The following is a 22,209-nucleotide window of genomic DNA, read 5'->3' as shown; positions in this document are numbered from 1 at the left end:
GAGTTTAGACCCTAATCACTGCTGTTGCTACCTGTAGTCTCAGACTGTGAGGTGTTCACCAGCCAGAGTAGATAAACAGTGACTGACTTATGTAGCCAGCCAATAGTGTCAGTAGTCTATTCTGAAATGTGCCATGGGCAAGGAGTGTGACATTAGCTTTCACAGAATACGTACCTACACAGCCTAAGTCTAACATAAGCTGCCAGTGTGTAAAAAAATGATGGTGGTTAAAAAGTTTTTGCAGTAACTGTTAATTTTTTTTCAGCTTTAGTTACTGTTTCCCCAGACCAAGAGTCCTATACCTTAGAGGAGACTTTTGGGCACAAGAGTGATTTCATTAAGTTGCTTCCCTAGGGGCTTTGATAGATTATTTTTTTTCCAGTCTGCATGCCTTTCAGCAACACTGCCCAAGAGCACACATACATATGTGTGTACATATATGCACAAGGTAGATGTCTCTTGTGAAGTGTATAATGAGGCTGCAGAAAACAGACGCGTGTTCTGCAACTAATGGATACATGCCCTTTATACCTAGTTTCACTGCTGCCACAAACCTGTGATTAGCTGTTCAAACAGAATCGTTCCTGTGTTGCATGTGGCTGTTTTGCCTCTTAGGAGACAGCTGCTGAACCTGCACACAGACTTTTTTTTTTTTTTAGCAGCAGAGGATAAACCTTTTTTCATGCTGTATGAAGGAAAGACAGCTTGAAACCTGGCATATGCTGCCAACTGCTCTCATAGCATGTGTAGCTGGAAGGAAGTTAAGCAAAATGCTGACAGATTCTGGTGCTGAGTGATGGTAATGTCACTGACTCTTTTGAGTTAGGTGATACACCAGTCATTCAGGTAGACTAGAAAACCATTTGACCAAAAAGCTTCTAATTTAAATGTAATAATTTAGGTCAGTTTGTCAAGCTCTCAGGTGAGCAAATGCTGGAAAAAGAAACCAAGTGATTTATTTTATTTTTTTTTTAATTACTGCTAGTTAGTGAATCCAGCTGCTGCTCTTAGGTAATCCAGAGTTTGATGCTTGTTTCTTCTTGGCACAGCTGATAGCAGTTGCCACCACCTACGTCTGGAAGAAGTGGAATCTTCTGGAGAAGACTACAAGAGTGACCCCAGTCATTAACAGGTAACTTTGTGTATGCATAAACTGTGAAGATAATTCTTAAAATCATCTTTCCCTCAATTTAGAGGGAAAACATAAAGGCTGCTTAGAGTAGAAAACAGCTGGTTGTTTTTGTCTTTTCTTGTACGTCTCTTATCTACAATAGAAAGAACTATACCTCAGGGTAAGAACTGCAGGATAATGCAGCTTCTGCTTGAGGGAGAAGCTGCTGTCAGCCACGTAGCTGTGTAGGTTTATGTCTTAACATTCAACAAGAATTAGACCTCAGTAAGTAGGTACTGTTCCTTTCAGCAACCAGTGAGAACATGTGCCTGTGGCAGAACTGCTTATATGGCCAGATTTATGAATTAAAGTTTTCAGCATAATAACCTGTGGGCTGAAATTGCATAGAGTTGTGAAATAGGAAGAACTTTAGAGAGGTAAATGTGTCTCCTGTCTACTTTGTAATGGCTTTGTTTTCAATAGTTTAAAGGTAAACCAGACTTACTTGCTGCATGATACTACTGATTAGCTTGGCATCTGATTTAGAAGCAGAATTGGTACAGGGGTGATTTTGTGTGGCTGTATCTGTGGAGAGTAGTTTCGTGGTAGAAGAAAAGAAGTGACTGGTAGTACCTTAGGCACTAGTGCTTTGAGGTAGCTAGCCAGTAGTTGTATAACGTGGAAACTAGGACACAATGTTGGTGCAGACTGGCCATTTATACTTCAGGCAGACACCTTAGCTGCTGGATGAATGTTTGAAAGAGTTCTGGTGACTCTGGAGATGCTGAACAACAAATGGGTTGGTCTTCATGCAAAGACTTGCAGGATTCACCAAAACAGCCTAAAAGCTTGACTGTTGTGTTCAAAAAGCCCAGATGGTATCTTATGCTTGCGTTTGAAAGGGTAATTTCTGTATTTGATCAGAGTTGTAGATGCCTTTGACATTTAACGTCTGTTATGATCAAGAGGAGGTTTTGATGCTTTTAGCGGCAGATGCTGTTTTGGTTGGTCAGCAGAGGGGCAGACAAGCAGCTGACCCATCCACGTCTCCCCCAGCCCCTCACTTTGTACTGCAAACAGCACCATGGCACTTAATATGCATTCATACCTCTAAGACCAATTCCTCTTGGGTTGAAAATTTAGGGATGTAGAGTGCAGAAAATTGAGACATGAGTTGTTTCCTGTCATGTTGCTTCTTGCAAATAGGCTTTAAGTAAAGGGAAATAAAAGATTGCCTGAGGGAATGTTCCTCCCTGCATCCAAGTCATCATCTGGTAGATTGGGTGGGGAAAAAAAATGTTGGTTGGTTGATTGAGCTCTGTACAAATGAGAATTAGAGATGGAAAAAGTATTTTTCTTTAACTTTGTGCTACTGAGCGTCTGTGTTCTTTCTGCTGGTAGCAACTGAGCAAAGGGTTGGCTTTTGGTATTCCTGGGTTGTTCTTCCATTTTGAAATTGCAAAATCTAAAGTCACAAGTGTGAGAAGAAACAAAAAGCGTCCTCAGAAGCTGGAGCAGTGGAAAGGGAGTAGGAAAGGTATGCAGTAGAGATGGTGCTGCAACTTGCCCTTTGGAACGGGAAAATAAAGTTCTCTTGATTTGGGGCTTTTTTTCTGAGACAGAACAAATTATTACATGAAGTTTAATCTTTGAATTGCATCCAGTATGAAGTTCATCTGATATGCTAAATGCAGTTCCACATTTATGAAAGTGCTGAATTTAACTTGATTGCATCCTTTGAAAGACTACACTGTCAGCAAATAAAATGCAACATGCCAGGCGTTTCTCCTGAGGGGGGGAAAAAAAGAAACCAATCGTTAGTATTTCAGCTTAAATATCTCAAATGCCAACAGTTTGTATTTCTTAGAGGAATCATGATTTGAACTCTGAAGCATTAGAAGCAGACAACTGTGTGATAGTGGTTATTACTGGAAAACGCTCTTTGGTCATATTGCCAAAACAGAAGTAGATATCGCAAAGATAGTCCTCTTCCAACCCTACCTAAGTCAGTCTTGAAAACTACCCTCAGTAACAGGACTATCTGAGGACACAAGTTCTCACTACATTGCCTTCTTTGTTGCATACCACAGACATGTTTATAGAGTGATTAAACTGGTGTTTCTCAAGAGCGATTCCTCCCTACCCACCCCTCCCCCCTGCCTCCCATGCTGGATGCATTCACTTTGCAGCCATGCACAATGCTGATAATAACACTGGAAACCAGACAATTCTCCAGATTTTTGGAGAATCCTAGTAACTCCTACCAGGTCATCATTTGTTTCCATAGTACTGCACCTGGAAAGAGAACTTGGCAGTGTCATCTTCACGCCACCTGGATTGTGTGCACAAGGGGGATTGCATTCACAGATGGATATTTGACTGCAGTCTCCCAGAAAGAGTTACTGAAACCTGGACTACTGAAAACCTGTGTGTTTATGGCAATAAACTGGATAACTACAACCTTTTCTTCTTGCATTTTATTGCCAAGAACAAGGATGTTGAAGCATCTTAATTTCCCTTCTGTGTTTAGTTCCTTCCTCCTGTCTTGGGGCTAGGTTTGTTCCTTTTCCAAGGCTTGAAGGATAATGCAGGCAGTGTTAATAACATGCACCAGGGAACCGGCTTCTCAAGATCATGATTATAGTGAGATTCTGTTTACCCAAAAGAGAAATGAAAGAATTGGCCAGTGAGCTTGTTCTCTGCTGTATTACTATACTGTGACTCAGAGCAGAAGAGGCTGTAGAAGCTGTTATAGCAATGCTTTTACCAGAGAATGAGGAAAACTAGTTGAAAATCAAGCCTCTGGAGGACACTGGAGATCCCACTGAATGTGTATGCTTCTGCAGATGGCTGATGAGCAGTCTGCTTGGAGCCAGTGAGGCAGGAAAACAAGGATTTTGAGTGGTTAGCTAGGATGTTTCAGAAAAGATGACAAGGAAAATTGTTTTTACTGTCCTTAGGCCCCCTGAGATATCATGTTTAATAGACAGATATATACTGCTGCCACCCTCTTGCCTACCATGGGGACTGGTCAGTAGATCCAGAGGCTCACCAGTGCAGTGTCCCACATCTCTACACATGCTTTCTCATGGTTAAAGGTGGGTGGTTGCCCAGTCTTGTTCCCAGCATCTTACTTTGCTTTGGTCTGCGTGGTTTTAATGCCCATGGAACTGACAGGCGGCATTTTGTGAGTTTCAGGCCTTGCCAAAATTATAGAAGAGTTCTGAAAGGGACAAATGGAAATAAACATGTGTTGTTATATTTGTTTGGAAGAAAAATATGACTACCTTCTAATATGCTGAAAATTACAGTGGTGTTCATTATACCTGCCCAGATCACAGAGGTGTTGCGCTGCATTCATTAAAGCTTGAGACGTGTTCCTGCAGTGGTACTGAAGACTGCAAATATGTAGACTGGCACAGGCTCTCGGCTAAGCAGGCCGAAACTCACCTCCCACGGTGTGGACTTCAGAATATTTCCTGCAAGGTGCAGGGGTGGATGTCTAACCTGGCTCTTCCTGTGGGTGTGACAAACCTCTCTGGGGAATGTGGACCCCCTCAGGGTCAAAGTTAGGCTCAAGCATACACTCAGATTCATACATTTCAGGGTACCACACCTTATTTTTCCTTTCTTGAAGACTCCAGTCTATGGTAGGACAGGAGAAGAGAGGCAAGTTGGTGGGTTCTTATTTTAGAAATCTTAAGCACTTGCTCAGACCTTTCTCTCGCTTCTGTCTTGCTGGACTCCTATCATCTGGGACACATCTGGTCTGCTCTGGCCAGTAAGTCTCATCATTAATACTTGTGCTGTTCTTTTCCTAACTCAGAAGTAGTTGGTGCATGTTCCCTGGAAGAGTTTAATTAGATTAAGTATGGCTTTCTGGCTCCAGGTTGAGACAGTGTTCAGACTGACCATTTTTTTTTCCAGAGCTGATTGATCTAGGAGTAGTGTTGAAAGCTGCCTTTCATTTTCAAAAACACTTAACAGTCCTAGTAAACTATTAGCACTGGCAACATGCTGCAGGACGGGACAGAGTCCAGTTCCAGCGAGGTGGTAGAGCTGTTTTTGGATAGCAACCACCAAAGACCACCTACCACTCATTAAAGCTTTCTCTCCTGGTGTAATAAGAGCAGGATATATTAAGGATATATTAGCATCGAGTCTGAGGGAGATGTGGGCTCTTGCTTCCTGTGCTTCTCTTTGCATGATCAAGTAAAGGAAAAGGAGAATTCAGAAAATGCAAGGAATTTTCCTGTCGCTTTTCTCCCTGGTTGTTTTGAAGTGCCTGAGAGTGTAGCTGGCTTTCCAGACTTCTAGTCAGAATATAATTACTTCATGACACACATGGTTTTGATACCTGGGGAAGAGACATCTTCCTCCAGGGATGTTTTGGACTCCAGTTACTATCCTGCTGAACAAGTGAATTTGCTGGTGTTTGTAGATCTCCATTTGCTGTCTTGTCTGTTAGCCATTCTGTTTGAACACACCTTTAACTGACCTGTGCTCTAGAGCACTTTTTAACATTGCAGGCATACTAAAGGAAGGAAAACAATCTGCCTTTTAACTTGGAATGCAGCACTTAAACTCACTGGTGTGGCAGAAAGAGCAGATGTGCTGTGGCTGGGGCTAAACTGGTTTGGAGAGAATGGGAACAATATGAAGTGGGGGACTATGAACTTTATACCATGGTGGGACAGATAAGTTAGCATCTACCTGCTGGCAGGCATTTTACCTTTTTTTGTCGAGATGTTAGAGCCTTAAAAGTATTGTGGGTTGCAAAGGGAGCACTTATAAAGAGTTTGACTCCCAGTGTTGCCTTTGCATTGCTCAAGGAGAAGGTCACCAGAGATGGTTAATAGAGCTTTAGCTGCTGAGCTCACTAAACATTCTTCCAGTTCAATGGCCTATGCAAAATGGTGTGTTTAGTCAATGTTTAATTCCTAAGCAACAAATGGTGATTGTCATACTAGAAGGCCGTTGTGGTGTTGACTAAAGCAATGGAGGCCAAAGAATGAAAAGGTCGTGCAGGGATATCTACAGCTCTTCAAAGTTCTCTCCTCCAGGTCAGGCCCCTTCAAGCAGGGGAAAAGCTAGGGAGAAGTTCATGCTGCCTTAAGGCCAAAAACAGGCTTTCCAGTAAGAGGAAGAAGAGAGAAATTCACTGTAGGAGGAAAAAAACAAAAGGGAATGTTAACTGTGGGTTGATTGAGAGGAGGCAGGGGCAGGGGAAGGCAGGAATTTGGGAGACTCCCCTTGCCCTGGTGACCAGAGAGGAGTGTGTAGCTGTTGCTTTGGTGGGCAGGAGAGTGACTAACAGCAGGAGTGGAAAGGTGGAGCAGCTCAAGTGGCAGCAGCTGTTGAGGATGCTGAGGACTGACTGCCTGTACAGCTTGCATCTGGAGAGGAGATGCAAAGAGAATTGCAGTGCCTGCACAGCAGAAGAGACCTGGATGAGATGTAAGGTAGAAAACTCAAGAAGACTGAATGAGTCAGAAATTTTAAGAGCTCCGTCTTCTCTAAGCTGAGAGCCTCTAACCCTGCCTCCCCCTCCACCAAGATTTGCCTGTGGCCAAATGGATATCCCACCTTCCCTTCTCACAAACACTGTGCTCTTAAAAAGCCACAGCTCTTGAGTCTGCACAAAGCAGAGACTCCAATGCATGTGTGATGTTTCCTGCAGGAGATAGCATCACCACTGTACAGCCTGGAGTGCTTATCTCCTGTTGGAGAACTCAATACTGAAGCAGGACTGTCACAGCCAGAGCAGTGGGATCTGAAAAGTTGCCAGGGCTGTTTATCCCTAAGTCTGTCATGCTTTTGTCTGAAGCTGCTTCTTCCAAGCTGTTTTTCTGTTAGCTCAGGCTTCATGTCAGGGTGTGACACTCCCACCTCCTATGAAACCAGCTAAAAGTATTTGAAGTTTACAAGTCTGTTTACAAAGTTTGGCCCAGGTCAAGGGGACTGGCTTGGCTGTTTTGGCTTATGTACCAAGAGGATCTACGGGGGTTCGCTTCTGCATAGGTGCCAGGAGGATATGTGTGATCTGTCCTTTATTTTCCAGTGTTATACATGTCTAATAGTAATTATTCTGTGATTATCTCTTTTCTAATTCTGCCAGGTAAAGTACACTAGGATTTTGTGATGCAGACAAAAAGCAAGCAACATTCAAATTACCGCACTTCCAGATTGTGACTCAGTATTTGGGATGCCTTTGTCTTAAAGGCAGATAAAACTATTAACTGATTCTCTTTTTTTGATAGGCTGTTACTTAGTCTCAGCATGTGTTATACAGACCAGAGTTCTGCTTCAATTTTCGAAGATTAGGAGAAAAAAGTGTAGATTATCTTTGATATACCAAGATTTTCACTGTTTAAATATGAAAAGCAAGGCTGCAAGCTTGTGGCAGGGCTTATTTGTGGCCAGGACTCATTATTCCTCCCTCCCTAGATATTGACTTCAGCCCTGATTTTAGTGGGCATCAGAAATATTTTTTTTATTTCTCAAGGCAATTTCCAGCTGCAAGATAGGTTTAGTACTAGATTACTGATGTAAGAGTATTTCAGTAATGGCAGTGATTTCTCTTGCTGATGATTTGATGCTCTTCTAAACACATAGGGCAGATATGAGAAAGTCTTTTGAGGTCTTTCCTTTGTATTTTTAAAATATATGCTGTTTACCTTGAGAACAAAGAATGAATGCTGTATAGAAATGACATGTCCTATAAACTAGTATTACTTCACTTATTATATCGGCAGGAGGGAGCTGTTCCAGCAGCCAGAGTGCACATTCCAAGGCAATTAGAACAGTTTCATAAGTAAATACTGCTCAGCAGCTGATAAAATGCCTTTCAGATGTCTTTGTAAAACAGATTCAGGTGACCACCAGAGAACTATGTTCTTTAATCTTTGCAATCAAGTATGAAAATACTTATTTTGATTTTAATGTCTTCTCAATTTTAAAGTTGCTACGGATTGAAAGTAGTTAATTTGTTTTGTTAGACTAGCCTGCAGCTGAGCCACAGGGAAAAGAAAAGGTGATGAGCCCGAATTCCCCACCCCTATTTGCTTCCCTGGGGTCCCTGCCCTCTTGGAGCATAACTACACATGCAACTCATTTGATGCTTGGCTTAACCAAGAGGATAAAAACTTCAAGGGAGGAGCAACAAATGGAGTGAGGGGAAATGATAAAAAGGAGGATTTTCTCTGCCTAGAAACCAGAGTATAAGTAACAGTGGTTCATTTGGGAAGCTTAGCAAACAGGCATGCTTTAGAGTTTGCTGCTTAGAAGGAGAACAGCTGCAAGCTGCAGCACAGCTTTCCAAACTTATTGGACCAGCAAACTCCTTCAGTCCTAAGCATTTCCCCACGTTGTCCCTGGTCATAGAGCTTTGAATTTTCAGCCTCACAACTATTATGTGGTCTCCTCAGAGGCCCACCAGCTATCTGTATTCCCCAGCTGTAAGAACCCCTGACCCTGAGTACCCTTTGAGTACAAACGTGTGGAGTTGGCAATTATGTACTCCAAGCCTAAAGCTAAAGATCTTTTCCAGAAACATGCTTTCAGAAACTAAACACAACAGTCTTTTAGATGTGGGCTGGTTTTTTGGATTTTTTTTTTTAATTTTTTTCCTTTGTTTCCCTGGTTTTCTTTCCTATCCTTCATACTTCTTGGCTAGTGTTACTACTTTCTCTGGATTGATTCCTCTCTCCACGTTGCCTCTTTGTGAAGGATGGGTAGAAAAATGCAGAGAGATAGCTTTCTTTCAAACACTCTGCCTTTGGCTGATGTTGCTGTGATGAGTTGCATGAGAAGGCAAGCAATGGGGAAGTTACCCAGGGCACCTCCTGGAAACTCCCAACGCAAGGACAAAGGAGGCCAGGCATGTGAAGAGGAGCACAAGCCCTGTGAGTAAGGCTGAGCCTGGCAAGCAAGAGGAGAGCAGAGGTGTGCCTCAAGCAAAACCAACTGAAAATCAGCCTCGACAGTGCATGAAGCCAAACCCCAAATCTGTTTGTTTTGACTGGGTAAACTAAGACCTGTGCTTGGATGCTGTGGTCCAGGCCCTGGCCAAGCACGTTGAGCATTAGCCAGCATAACTATGGGGTAGAAGTTGGATTTGTCATTCTAAAACCCAAGCCTGTTATATAAGCAAGCCTTGAACTTTAAGTTTGTGTGTAGCCTTGGATCCCAGTGCGTTTGGAAATGCATCCTTATTCCAGTCCTTTGTCCCGATGAAAATAACAAAGTTTGTAGAGAAGATTTTAAGCATAATGTTGTCTTTTGGTTCTGCACTGTACTGAAGCATGCAGATAGAAAATGTACACAAATATCTATTTAATTTCTTTCACTCCAGTAAGCAGAAGGAGGATTAGCATTGGATTGGGGGGGGAGGGGTGGTCTAGTTCTGTTTTGATGTGGCTTTCTTGGGGACAGTTGTATGTGATGTGGTAGCATCAGAAATGTAAGTCAAAGAACTGGACTTGGCAGTTTTCTGTGCATGTCCCATGAGGTTGCTGGTAGCGCACACCTGGCAAGGTTCCAGACGTGACCAGCTACAGAAAGATATTTCTGCTGTCTCTTACCAAACACTTAATATGCTCTGCTCTCCCTTCAAGCCTGCTTCTAAAACAGCAGTTCATGGTTGCACTTGTTGGATCCCATTTTTGCTGGGCTTGGCCAGCTCTTTCCTGACCTGATGTGACATCCAGATAAGTTCAATCTACTCTTTCCCTGCTTCCAAAGTCTAAATATAGAATCTGTATTTTCACATGGCCTTTTTTATAAAATCCTGAGTTAGACTAAATAGGGAAAGAGCTGCTGATAATGTTATGAAGCCTTACTTGTAGCATGGCTGTCTTCATCTTGACCCAGTCTAAAAAAATGCTAAATTATTCCAGAATGTAAGGTGATTGTGGCTAAAGCTTTGCTACAGCTCTGAGGCCTTCAGTTCACAAGAAGTGTCCTGGTCTCAGTTTGCTGCAAGGTGAAACCTCAAATGAAATCATAAGCTCAACCTTATTTCCACTCTTAAGCTCCACAACATTAGAGGCATCTGTACAAATTTTACCCAGAAGATTTGAAGAGCTTTTACAGGACCTCATTCAATTTTAAAACATTATGGAAAAGCAAAAGGAAGTTTCTATAGATTTGCATCTAGTTTCAAGCTGCAGTCAGAGGCTCTGTAGTATTTCCTTGCTGTGGTTTGGAGAGGGATCTGCCTTGGCTGTCAGCCAGCTGGCAGAAGTTTAGCTTTCAGGCTTCTCCATGGAGCCCTGCTCTCTGCAGGCCAGCAGCCCAGCCACAAGCAGGAGAGTTGAGGCCTTGCTAACTTGACTTACTGTGTCCCTACTGAGTGAGGGTGTAGCAGGCTAAGACTCTAAACTCCCAGAAGCAGGGAGAGCATCTGTATGTCCCTTGGGACCTGCATCAAATCAACATCAGTTCAGAAGGGAAGGAGCCACCTCTGTCAAGCAGGACTGGATGGGGGGGATTTCTATGTCTCTGCCTTCTAACCCCACGCTACATGGGAGAGAGCTGAAATGTGCTGCAAGGTTACCTCTGAGCCCTCCAGCTCTCAAAGTGATAGTCAGACAGTTTTATTAAAACCATTGTAGTGATTTTTATCTAGATTCCTTTACAGTACTCTTCAAACTGAGAAGCATTTTTATTGAGGAAGGCTTCAAAATCAGGCAGTGTTCAGATTGAGGCCTTTCTCTGTTTTTACAATTTTGACTATTGAAAAAGCTCTCCTTAAAAATCTATTAGTCCCTATTTACTTCAAAACTCTTATTTTGGCATGGCTGACAGAAGTCCACAAGTGAGTCTGCATAACGTGCAGTGTAATTTGCCCATAGACAAAGAAGTTCTGAATTCCTCTTATGTTGACTTATCCAAGATTCTTTAATTTGGATTAGGGTTTTCTCTGGAGTCTTTTAATCACTTGAAACCTGGATGGTATTGCTGCACTAACATAGCTGTTTAGTTCTTTGCTGTAGGTCATGCCTTGGCTTCAGGTACAAAACAGTATGATGAGGTCTGCAGTTTTGGGAGTCTCAACTCAGTGGCCGTGGATAAACCTGGCCTATGTTCATGATGTCTTGTATGCTATGTGGCAAAAAGGTACATCTTTCTCACCTGTAAACTTCTTGGTGTTCCACTTTTGCTAGATGATAATTTGAATCATTTCCTGGAAAAGAAAAACCTTGAAGCTGTTCTTTCACCTTCAGTTTGGGCAAGTGCTGCTAATATGACAATGCTTAAGGGATTGATTAACACTTTAACGGCTTCAATCACTAATCTCCTGTAGAACATGGGTTTTTGGAAGGGAATAACTGCCTCTTGTTTCCTAACGACCTTTAACTGCTTGTTCTGCAGGGATACAGGTTATTTCCTCAATGTGTGCATGAGACCAGCAAGCAGTATACTGAGAACTCAAATGGTATGGTGCTTCCACAAAAAAAAATTAGTAGTCAGCTGAGATCAGAGTCAGCATTAAACTCCTTGTGGAAGACTATTCTGACAATGATCAAAAAATGAAAATGCTTTGTTATATGACTGGGAATCCAAGAGAAGCTTTTCAGTCCTCCAGTGTCCCACAATCATAGCATGGTAGGGGATGGAAGGGACCTTTAGAGATCATCTAGTCCAACCTCTCTGCAGAAGCAGGTCCACCTATATCAGGTCGCATAAGAACGTGTCCAGGCAAGTCTTCAAAACCTCCAAGGAAGGAGACTCCACACCCTCCCTGGGCAGCCTGTGCTGCTGCTCCCTCATCTGAACAGTTAAATAGGCTTTTTCTTATATTTAAATGAAACTTTTTGTGTTCCAGCTTCATCCCATTACCCCTTGTCCTGTTGCTAGATATAATAGATAAAAGGGATGCCCCAACCTCCTGACACCTACCATTTAGATATTTGTAAATATTAATGAGATCCTCCCTCAGTCTTCTCTTTTCTAGACTAAACAGCCCCAGTTCCCGCAGCCTTTCCTCGTATGAAAGATATTCCAGTCCCCTGATCATCTTGGTGGCCCTGCACTGGACTCTCTCCCTCTTGAACTGGGGAGCCCAGAACTGGACACAGGACTCCAGATGAGGCCTCACCAGGGCAGAGTAGAGGCGAAGCAGAACCTCCCTTGATCTGCTGCCCACACTCTTCTTGATGCATCCCAGGATACCATTGGCCTTCTTGGCACGAGGGCACATTGCTGACTCATGTTCAGTTTATTATCAATCAGGATTCCCAGGTCTCTCTCTTCTCTTAATTCTTCACAAAGAACAAGTAGCAAAAATATATTTTTCTGAGTTTCTGGTTTCACTTCCAGCCTGCTGAGAAATTTATGCTTCTTCCTTCTCCTTGAATGAAGATTTGGTTCGGGTATTCATTGTTTCCATGGTGGTTTTCTTACACTTGTATGTAAATCTAATAATTCTAGCATACACATACTTCAACTGGAATGGTAGGAAGCTGCTTGCTTTTCCCATGTCCCAGATGCTCGTAGTTTCAATGCACATTCATAATTAGGAGCCCTTATTTCTGTGTTCCCATGAAACAGCTGCATACTGCTCAGATGTGGTAGGCTGTGAAGCACAGTGTGCTGGTGAACAAAAGATAATGTATTAATAGTTGAGAGACACAGAGGAAAGCCAAGTTAGAATTTCTCCTTAGGAGATGTTTGCAAAGAAAATATTGCACGTGAAGTGACAGAATATTCATCCCATGTTTTCTCCCACAGTTGCCTAAGATTGTCCCATTAGAGAGACAGACAGAAGGAAAGTAATGAAGTTCAATGAGAGGCTAGAATTAAAATCCTTGGGGACATTCAGTATGTTACATAGCCTACTATGTTGCCTCCTGTGTGCGCTTCAGATGAGTGCTTGCCTGTAATCTGGAGAATGTCCTTTCAGTATCTGTTGGCAAGTCATAGCTCTCTTGTGTTCTGAAATATTATTTTGAGAGTGAGGTATTCAGGGCTGAGTAATAAAAAGGCCTTGGAGCATCCTCTGTTTAACAAAAGGTTAACAAATCCAAAAGCAGTTTCTCAAAGCTGTGGGCCATTTCAAGCCAGGTTTGCATTATTCAAATTCTTACTTTACCTTATTTGGCCATGGAAAACGGTCTCTGGGGACCCAGCTGTGAGAAGATGGAGCTTTAGGATGAAAGTATGTGCTTTTTAGTTGAGACACATGGCTAAATATGGGCCGTGTTAATAATGAGTATTTTCTGGCAGTTACAGCTTCCCCATGTCTGTCAAGTTAAAAAGGCCAATGTGCAGCAGCCCTGCAGCATCAAACTTTGAGACTTTGACAGCAACTTTATTGGAAGGTCGGGGGGAAAAGAGGGATGTGCCAATGTTGACAGAGACAAAGCTTGTTTTTTATTTGAGTCGTTTGGGTACAAGCTAGCTGGAGATGTCTAAAACAACAATTTGAAATGAAACCAAGGTGGCCAGAAAAAGAGTATTTTCTGTGAGCTGTATGCTGATTTTATATTGTATGCTGATTTTATATTTTTGCTATGGTTTTCCTTCTTTTTGTAGTCCTTTTCCTGTGAACAGCTATTCTCCATCTGAAAAATACAAGGAGATGAACTGTAAGGTGGCCAAATATGCATACTTTCAGGGCAGAGATATTGACTTAGGATCTGATACTGGTCAAGTGATACAATTGAGGTGTGCCGTATAAAATGTAGCTCTTGGGAAAGGAGCAGCATCAGATTTTAAACACCCCTCTGTTGGCTGCATAAGTTATTTTAGGTAACACTTGTGAATAGGTAAATATTGCTTTTCGGTACTTTGTTAGGTAGGAAACCTGTGGAAGTTTGAGCCAAGGTGAAAAGTGTAAAGTGGATAGTAATAGAGAAGCACAGATCTATTAAATCATTAACTGTGTAACCACTTCTTTAAATCTAATGAGAACTTTGGGAAATTCTTTCAGGAGTAAGAGGCTGTCAGGTAGCCATCAGGCACAGAGCAGATGTCAGGAAAAAGCTGTAGGTAGTGAAAGAGCTCCTACTGCTTGATTGGGCACTGCCAATGGGATAATGTAAGCTGGATACTCGTGCTAGTTAACAGTGAGATTTAGCACCTCAGAAATAATTGCAAGAGTTTAACTTCTCTGTGAAGTGGGATTTCAGGTGAATTGTGGAGGAAAGATTGAGAGAGTAGGTCCCAGTGAGACTTTGATAAGAAACACATTACATCTCAAGCTCAGTTGTTTCATGAGCTTACTCTGCAGGTGACAAAAATGTGAATAGTCTAAAATGGTTTTTAGGGATGTTGAAGACAAGACAGCCCCAAGAGACTGCAGGCATGCCAATGGCACAGAGTCTTGCCTTCAGACTTCTTGTGAACATTTGTACTTTGTGATGGGACAGGATAATACTGATTCCCGTTGAGTGTTGTGTAGATTAAAGTCTCAGCAGATCTCTGTGCACGTGAAGTGGTACAAAACCTGTTATTTTTGATGTAAATGGTTTTGGAAGCTGGAGAGCAAGGAGCTCCAAAAAAGTCAAGTGCAGGCATTATTATTTTTAATGCATTTACACATCCAAGGGCAAAATAAGTTTACTGGCCTCTGATTATTTTTTTAAGTGCTCAGGTTTGTACATGAATGTTGGTAGGAGTGAATGACTTTGGAGCTGCAGGTGGTTCAGGGCTATCTCAGTTTATGCTCAAGGTCTCTCAGGAGCCACACCAAGATTAGGGACTTTCTCCTGAAACTTTTTGTCACGGTTGGTGCTGCTTATACACTACTGTCACATGATGATGAGTTGGTATTAGGAGAAAGTGATTGATGAGGACTGGTTTCCCTGGTCTAACTTCGATCATATTCATCTCTCAGTCCTGCACTCAGCATTTCTCCAGTGATCTGAGGACTTCAGTCTAGAGCAGGCTCCTGAACAGGTCATACGTTTCAAAGTCCCCTTAAAATGGTGACATGTCTTACTCTCCATGTCTGAATCCCAAGGCTACTGATTTTGACTAGATGGTGTTCTGCATTCTATCTGAAGACAAGCTATGGGATTTTGATCAACTGTATTTTCTCATGTGCTCAGAGACTGTTAAGAAATTATATACATGTGCAAAGGTGGGGATGCAGCAGGCTTGTGGCATTTCACAGGAGAAGGGCCTGGATAAGAGCCAATATATTTCTCTAGCTTGGGCAAAACAGATGACGCTGCTCCTGAAGGCCCTATGGGTTTTTTAGTGGGTTTCAGTAACACAGTATTGCAGAAATCCGATAATCAACATTATTGCTGTTTGCACTGCCTCTGTTTTGACTCTGAGCACCGCCCACATTGTCAGAGCATGGAGATGGTTTGCAAGTCTTTCTCCGTGCAGGCTGGCTGTGCCCACGTACTGAGGTGCGTTGGGACAAGGCTGAGATTCATGCCTGAAATGCCTGATGCATACCAACAAACCCACTCCCACTGCCTGTCTGCTTGGAGGAGGCAGCGGCACACCAAAGGGCCCTCGTGGCCTCTGATAAGTTAATTACTGGTAGCTTAAATGTTTATAGGGTGGAATGTGCCTCCCATTCAGCATCTAACCTGTTCTGAGAAGGTGCCTTTGACACATTTTGTGGGTAAATGGTTTAATATGTCTGCAAAATCATTTGAATGATGTATTTTTAGTGCTCCTTTATAACAGACACTGAGCCTTCCTTACTGTCTGTCTTAAAATACTAATAAGCACAGTGGAGCTGGGCACATAAGCTCATTGGGGACAAAAGTTCCTATGAAGCAGCCATGTAGCCTCCTCAAAATTGGTGTTTTGTTTGTAATTGTGCTGCTACTAAATTACAAGGTAGTCATTGTTTATAACCTCATCTACCCTTCCTCTTGGAAGGACAGGCACAGCTTCATCTCCCTGAGGCAAAGTGCTGCAGGTAACAGTGGTTGGTCACACCAGACTAAGTGTGATACTGGAGAGGGGAATATCTGAGTTGGGACCTAACACTTGTTCTTTGAATACTCCTAACAGAGTTGGGTAGGGAGGAATACCAAGTCATATGGAAGGGGAGGCTGGCAGGATGAGCAGTAGCCTCAGGGAGGAGATCTTATCTAACATACAAAAAAGTCCAACTAAACTCTTATTTTATAGTAAAGTAGAATAAAAACTCCAAGCAGGACAGTTAATTTGAAACAACTCCAGGGATAAATGAGTGTTAGATTCTTCAATTGAAGAATAGAGGTTTTTATTCAGGCAATGAGAGGAAAGAAGGGGAAGCATGCTTTTCCTTTGGAAACAATTATTTGGGACTTGGACTATCAGAGAGCGGCTGTATTGATGCAGACACAATAGCTGTCTGCCAAGAGCACACAGGCAGCTTATGGATGACATTGCAATGCTCCCAGCAAACACTGATAGCCACTGTGGGAGGCATGGCTGATGGCCCTCCCCAGTTGTAAGGTTTCTCCAGCATTACAGCTTGACATGCTTGGGACAGTTTAATTGAAAAGGTTTACTGTAGGATAGAGAATGCAGTTTCTTCAAAAGCAAACCACTTCCTATTAATTTGGGGATCTTGGGGTATGGACGAATATACATAAAAAATTGGAGTTATTAGTTTCTTGTATTTGACTTCAGCTGGATAAAATCAGGATCTCTCCCTTTGCTATGAAATCTCTCTACCTCATCAGTCATGTTTTGGGAAGGTATTATGCTTCATTTGGCCTGTTAGTAAATTTAAACCAAACTGTATCTGATACTTTAAGATACATTTGAAAGTGAAGAAAGAATGTTCAAGATAAAGGTTCCCTTTACTGACATAAGAAATTTCCATCTGAAAGACTTTATTTTGGTCTTAAAAGACTGGAAGAATTCCCAGGGTTTTGTTTTTTCGAAACTATTCTTAAACATCAGAATGGTTTTTGAGAACAGAAACTGATTATTGACTGGCTTATCTACAACAAAGCATGTAATCCAAATATCAGCCTAAGTGCTAAAGAGCATTCAGGACACTAGTCTTCTAATAATTTAATTTAGGCTGTTGACTTGTGAGCTTTAGACAGCATCTCAGTCACAGCATGTCACCAAAAGTTTATTGTACTATGGGGGAAGAAGGAACAGGCAGAGAAGACAAAACCATCTCAATGTCACCCACCACATCCAACTTTGATTTGGTCTAGACTCCTAGGAAGAAAAAGAAAATGGTGCACCAGCAGAAAATCGTACAGGCTCAAAAGCAACATCTGTATTAATGATCACAGAGGCAGATAAAGGGAGCAGCTTTTTTTCAGTGTGACTGTACTAATTCTTGGATGTCCTGGGACCCCCCATATGCCATTGCTTGCTGGTGGATCCATCTGCTGTACAACATCTTGTAGGGCTGAATGCAGTAGGCACAAAAGAGGGGAAGACAAGAGGAGGTGAAACACTACCTGAGGGAGAACCTGTGGATCCATAACCTGCCTTTCCCCCTCTTTTGTGAAAAATGATACTCAGAAAGTGATCGATTACTATTGTTATTGAAGAGTACCTGTGCACAGACCTCATGGTGCAGCTCATGCTGGACAGAGCTGTTATTTTGAGATTTGTGCATGTTTTGCTCCTGAAAGCAATGAGAGCAGCAACCTTGATAGAGAGCAGAGTCTCTTCTAGAGTTGAACCTCAGGGGTGCAATGCAACCATCTGCCAGAGGTGTTGCAGATTGGGAAGAAGGAAGACTGTGAGTAGGATTCTCCTTAAGAGCTTCCTGCAACATAAGGAAATTTACTTTAAAATCATTACTTTTGTGGATACCTCTTTGCTTGATATACTCGTTGTCCTCAGAAACATAGGTAGGATAACAAGGGCACTGGTGGTGGGTTATTCTGTAGTGGTCCTGGAAAATACCACAGTAGAGTGGGAAGACCATGAGATGAAAAGATTCAAAGTATGTTTTTGATGGTGAAATGAGGTGAGAGAGACAAAGCTGGAGTGGAAATGAGAAATCCCTGACTGGCATACCTTGCCTGGGAAGGAGTCAGCAGAGGCTCCCTCCCCAGCAGGGAGGGACTGAGCATTAAGCAAAACAGAGGGCCTGGGAAAGGGCATGTTTTTCAGTAGGGTTTGAGAGCTATTTGCCTCTGTCTATTCTTGTCTTGCATAAATATTTTAAACTGGCACCAGTCTGTAGCCAGTTTTCAGCCAAGGCTGCATATTTCACATGTACCAGCTTTTTGTACGTGTGACTTTAGAGCTGCTTAGATCTGAAATTTAGGTTTAATTTTAAAATGGGAGGAATGGCTTAGAAGTGTTCATGTAAAAGGAAATGGTTTGGGTATTTTTAAACTTGTTTTGGCATTGCAAAGTGCTGAGAATCAAGCACTGGTTCTTATGTTGTTCCTAGAAGTAGGAAAGGCTTGTATGGAAGAGTCAAATAACACTGGAATTTAAAGGTTAAACTAGCAGCAACAAGAGGGTTAATGCAAGTGAAAAATCACATGATTTCTAAGGGGACAGAGCTATTTGGTTAGACCTGCTACTGTGTCTGTCTTTTTCTCCCTGAAAACTCTTTGACTCTGCCATCCAACGTTGGTTAAGCATGATAAAGGAAAGTACTCAACATAATTAAATTTTCCCTTAGCTTACATTTTATGAAAGCTAATGAAAGAGTGGAGAAGCCATGGCTTCTCCAGAGAGAGCTTAGAAGTGACTGCAGTCCTTCATAGCAACCAGGAGAGCCCTTGCAAACACCTCTGCTGCAGAGAAAACCACCTTGGGAAGTTGCTTTCTCCTGCCTTGGGCTTTGTTATCCCCCACTGCTTCAGGAACTGCTTCTAGTGTAGTTACAATACCTGTGTTGTAAGAGAGTAGCACAGGTAGTGTTTGAAGAGATGTGTAGATGCCATAAGGCCTTTGTAAAAAGCAGTTAAAAAGAAAATTAAGTAGCAGCAATAAAAAGCAAGCAGCTAGTCGGAGTCCGTTGCTATCCCTACCTTCCCTCTGTGTACTTGCCACCACCACTTTGTCACGCTTCCAAATGGGGAGAAGTAGCCAGGTACTTCTACTTTTGTGCTGTTGGTAGGCTCTACTCTTTTAGCATATCTATGGAAAATATTTGTCGTGAGAGGGTCACAGAATGATGTGCTGAATATTGCCCTGTTTGTTGCAGAATGAGGATGGTAGAGTGTGGCAATGGTGATGATCGCTCTCCCCATACCCGAACTACTATGAACACAGAGCTAAGATTGCTCAGTCGTCTGAGTTCCGATCAGCAATGTGGTGATGGGGGGGTGGAAATGGTTCCTCTAGCAACAAATGTGAAGTCAAGATGTGCAAATCCCACCCTGGGGGTTGTTACATAAGGGTATGAAGCAGTTGTTATATGGCAGAGAATCTGTTGGCCTCTCCAATGCTTGCTGTCTGCAGTTTTAGACACATGTTATTAAGTTAATGACCATTATTAATTAGTAATTCTATAGTACATGTTCTGGGGAAGTGAAGAGATTTAAGACTATGACAGTCTTTAAAAATTCTGGAAATTTGTTAAAAAGGGAAAGGAGCGGGGAAGAGATGATGTACCTTTTACAAGGTTGCAACTCACAGCTGAAAACTGTAACACGTTCTGCATTCTTTTCCTCATCCTGCTTTCCTGGCACTAAAGGGAGAAATTGTTCCCTGGAACTGCTAAGGAGAGGTGTGGTTTAGAGGTCCTTCCTCACTCAGCTCTCAAGCATCTTGTTGCAGTGCTCAGTTTCGGAGCACTCATTTCTCCTCATCATGGGAACTGGCCCTGGTTACTTTCAGGTGGCGTGTGTGATTGCAGCTTTTCAATGGGAGACGGCAACTCCTGTGTGATGATGGGATGTGGCAATGCTGGGACAATACTCAAGAAGAGTGGATTTAAAGTATCCCACATGATGGTGGCCAAGTTGTGAAATGGCAAAAAGCCTATTTTTCAGCAGAGCTGCATGTTCCTGATGACGGTCAAAATAGGACTCTCTTGCTGTGGCAGGAAATCCTGCTAAAGCAGCAGTATGGTATAAGTGGCAGTTTTTCTGCTGATGGTTTTCACTGTGGAAGAGCTGCGGTCTCTTAAAACATTCTTGTAAAGACCAAGTTACCACTTTATGGTTCTCCTCCTCTACTGTGGAAGTGATGTACTAGCCATATTATTTTATGGAGTAATACGTAATGGTCTTAAATTTTTTACTTCAGCAAAATAGTAAGATTTATGGAACATTTAAGTTTGTAAGGGGACAGAAAAAATCAGAGGGAACTGCAGTAGGCAGTTTTTAAATCTCTTTGAAACTGTAATGTTCTAAAAGTTTTCATTATGACAAGGTATCTCTATTTCCAGCTTCAAATGCCTTTTGAAGGCAAAGATGACTTTTCATGCAAATCAAATGACCACTCTCTCTTTGGTCTTCAAAATGAAAGATTCACTGAACAGTGTTAATCAGAAACAGTGCTAGTAGAGGCAACAAGGAATAGTTTCTACAAGGCCATGCTTGACTGTAGAAAAAGTACAACTGTGAGCAGTGAAACATATTTTTGCTGCAAAAGGATTTAATTTAGCAATTTGGGAAACCCAGATTTAGAGTTTCTCTGACACTCAGGTGATGAAAATTTTTTTGTGTGTGTGTCAAACAATTTTAGATACAGGTCTTTTATATCTCTGGTGTCATTATGCTATTGTATTCTCCTTGGAAATTAATGGGAAATAAAACAAAGCATGTGCAGACCATGTTGATAACTGACACTATCAGATAATGTTTTTCAAATTAAGCTGCACTCCTTTTCTGCTCCTTTTCATGTTCTTTTTGAATCCTGGCTTTAGAAACTGATTGGACACTAAGCCTTTACACTTAGGGGTGCGATTTGTTTCACTCTGCCTTCTGCAGAGCACAGCAAGCAAAAGTATAGGGGTTTTTTTCCATCCAGCACAAACAGCAGACATAGCCTGGCCATGCATGTATTTTGCAAAGGGGAATGGGATCTGACATGTAAGGGAGCAGTGTCTGCCTATGAGACTGGCATGATCCTCGTGAGCGCTGTGGCTATGTCCTTGGTCTGCAGTAGATATGGGCTTTGCTGTCATCCAAAATCCCTTGAACTGGGGGAAAAAGTGAGCTTCTGTTTGGTGCAGTAGCAAATCAAACCTCTGTGGTCCTCTTGAAGAATGATGATTATTATGAGGATGGTGAGACACAGAAAAAGTTGCTTAGAAAAGCTGTGGATGTCTCATTGTTGGAAGTGTTCAAGATCATGTTGGATGGGACTTTGAGTAACCTGATTTAGTGAACTCTGCTTATGGCAGGAGGGTTGACTAGATGATCTTCAAAGGTCCCTTCTGACCTAAACCATTCTATAATTCTGTGATTCTGTAAGAACAACTTAGGGGCTTTTCTTCAACGGGTTGGTGGAAGTACCTGAGCAATGGCTGACCTGATTTGCTTCACAGCGCTTGGGACACACATATTAGAAAATGAGGTTTTGGAAGAGTGGGCAAAATGTGGCTGTACCTTCAGAGAGGGAACTTAGGACACTTGTCATGCTCCCTGTTACTTGATAAATCCATGCTTGCAGGAGATGTTTTTCTTAGCCTGTGTTCTGCTAGTGCTCTGCTGAGGGAAACATTTTGACCACCTCTTTTCAAAAACAGTGGTTTATATCAGTCTTTAAAAGACAATAAAGCCACTGTGAATGTGTTCTTTATTAATCAAACCTTCTAAATGCTAGTATTGCCTTGCTTGATAATTCTAGGGATATACAATATAGTAAAGCAGTGGATCAGAGAAGTGCTCTTCAAGTAGCAATCGGGACATCATCATCCAAAGGAAGGAATGCATCAGAGAGACCTGTTGTCCGTCAGTATTTTCCATGATGTCTTGATTGATGGAATAGTGATTCATGATCAAATATATTTGATAATGAAAGGTCAGGCTTGGGGTGTGTGGCTCAGGATCTTTAGGCAATAAGCTTCTGATTCAAGATAACTGAAACCGGAGAAGTGATTTGAAAATAGATTGTGGTCCAGGGAAGAAAGATGTGAATTTCTGTATTGTAACAAGCGATAATCGGTCATTTGGTTACAAAGTTGGGGGGAGGGAGTGAATGAATAGGTTTCAGTTCTGCAGAAAAAGATAAAAAAATGACAGTGATCAAGATAT

The 22,209-nt window shown here is 42.1% G+C and overlaps 1 protein-coding gene across 1 annotated transcript in view; it reads left to right on the top strand.

Moving 5' to 3' along the window:
- Window positions 1-1,084: 1,084 nt before the first annotated feature.
- PHLDB2 (pleckstrin homology like domain family B member 2) overlaps window positions 1,085-22,209 on the top strand; it is a 125,154-nt gene continuing 104,029 nt past the window's right edge. The window contains exon 1 of the mRNA XM_062003444.1: window positions 1,085-1,132. The gene's annotated coding sequence lies outside the window, so the exon portion shown is untranslated. The remainder of the gene's footprint in view (window positions 1,133-22,209) is intronic.

The sequence above is a fragment of the Colius striatus genome, chromosome 1, assembly GCF_028858725.1.
Source record: "Colius striatus isolate bColStr4 chromosome 1, bColStr4.1.hap1, whole genome shotgun sequence".
NCBI lineage: Eukaryota > Metazoa > Chordata > Aves > Coliiformes > Coliidae > Colius > Colius striatus.
This window is presented reverse-complemented; position numbering and strand designations above follow the sequence as displayed.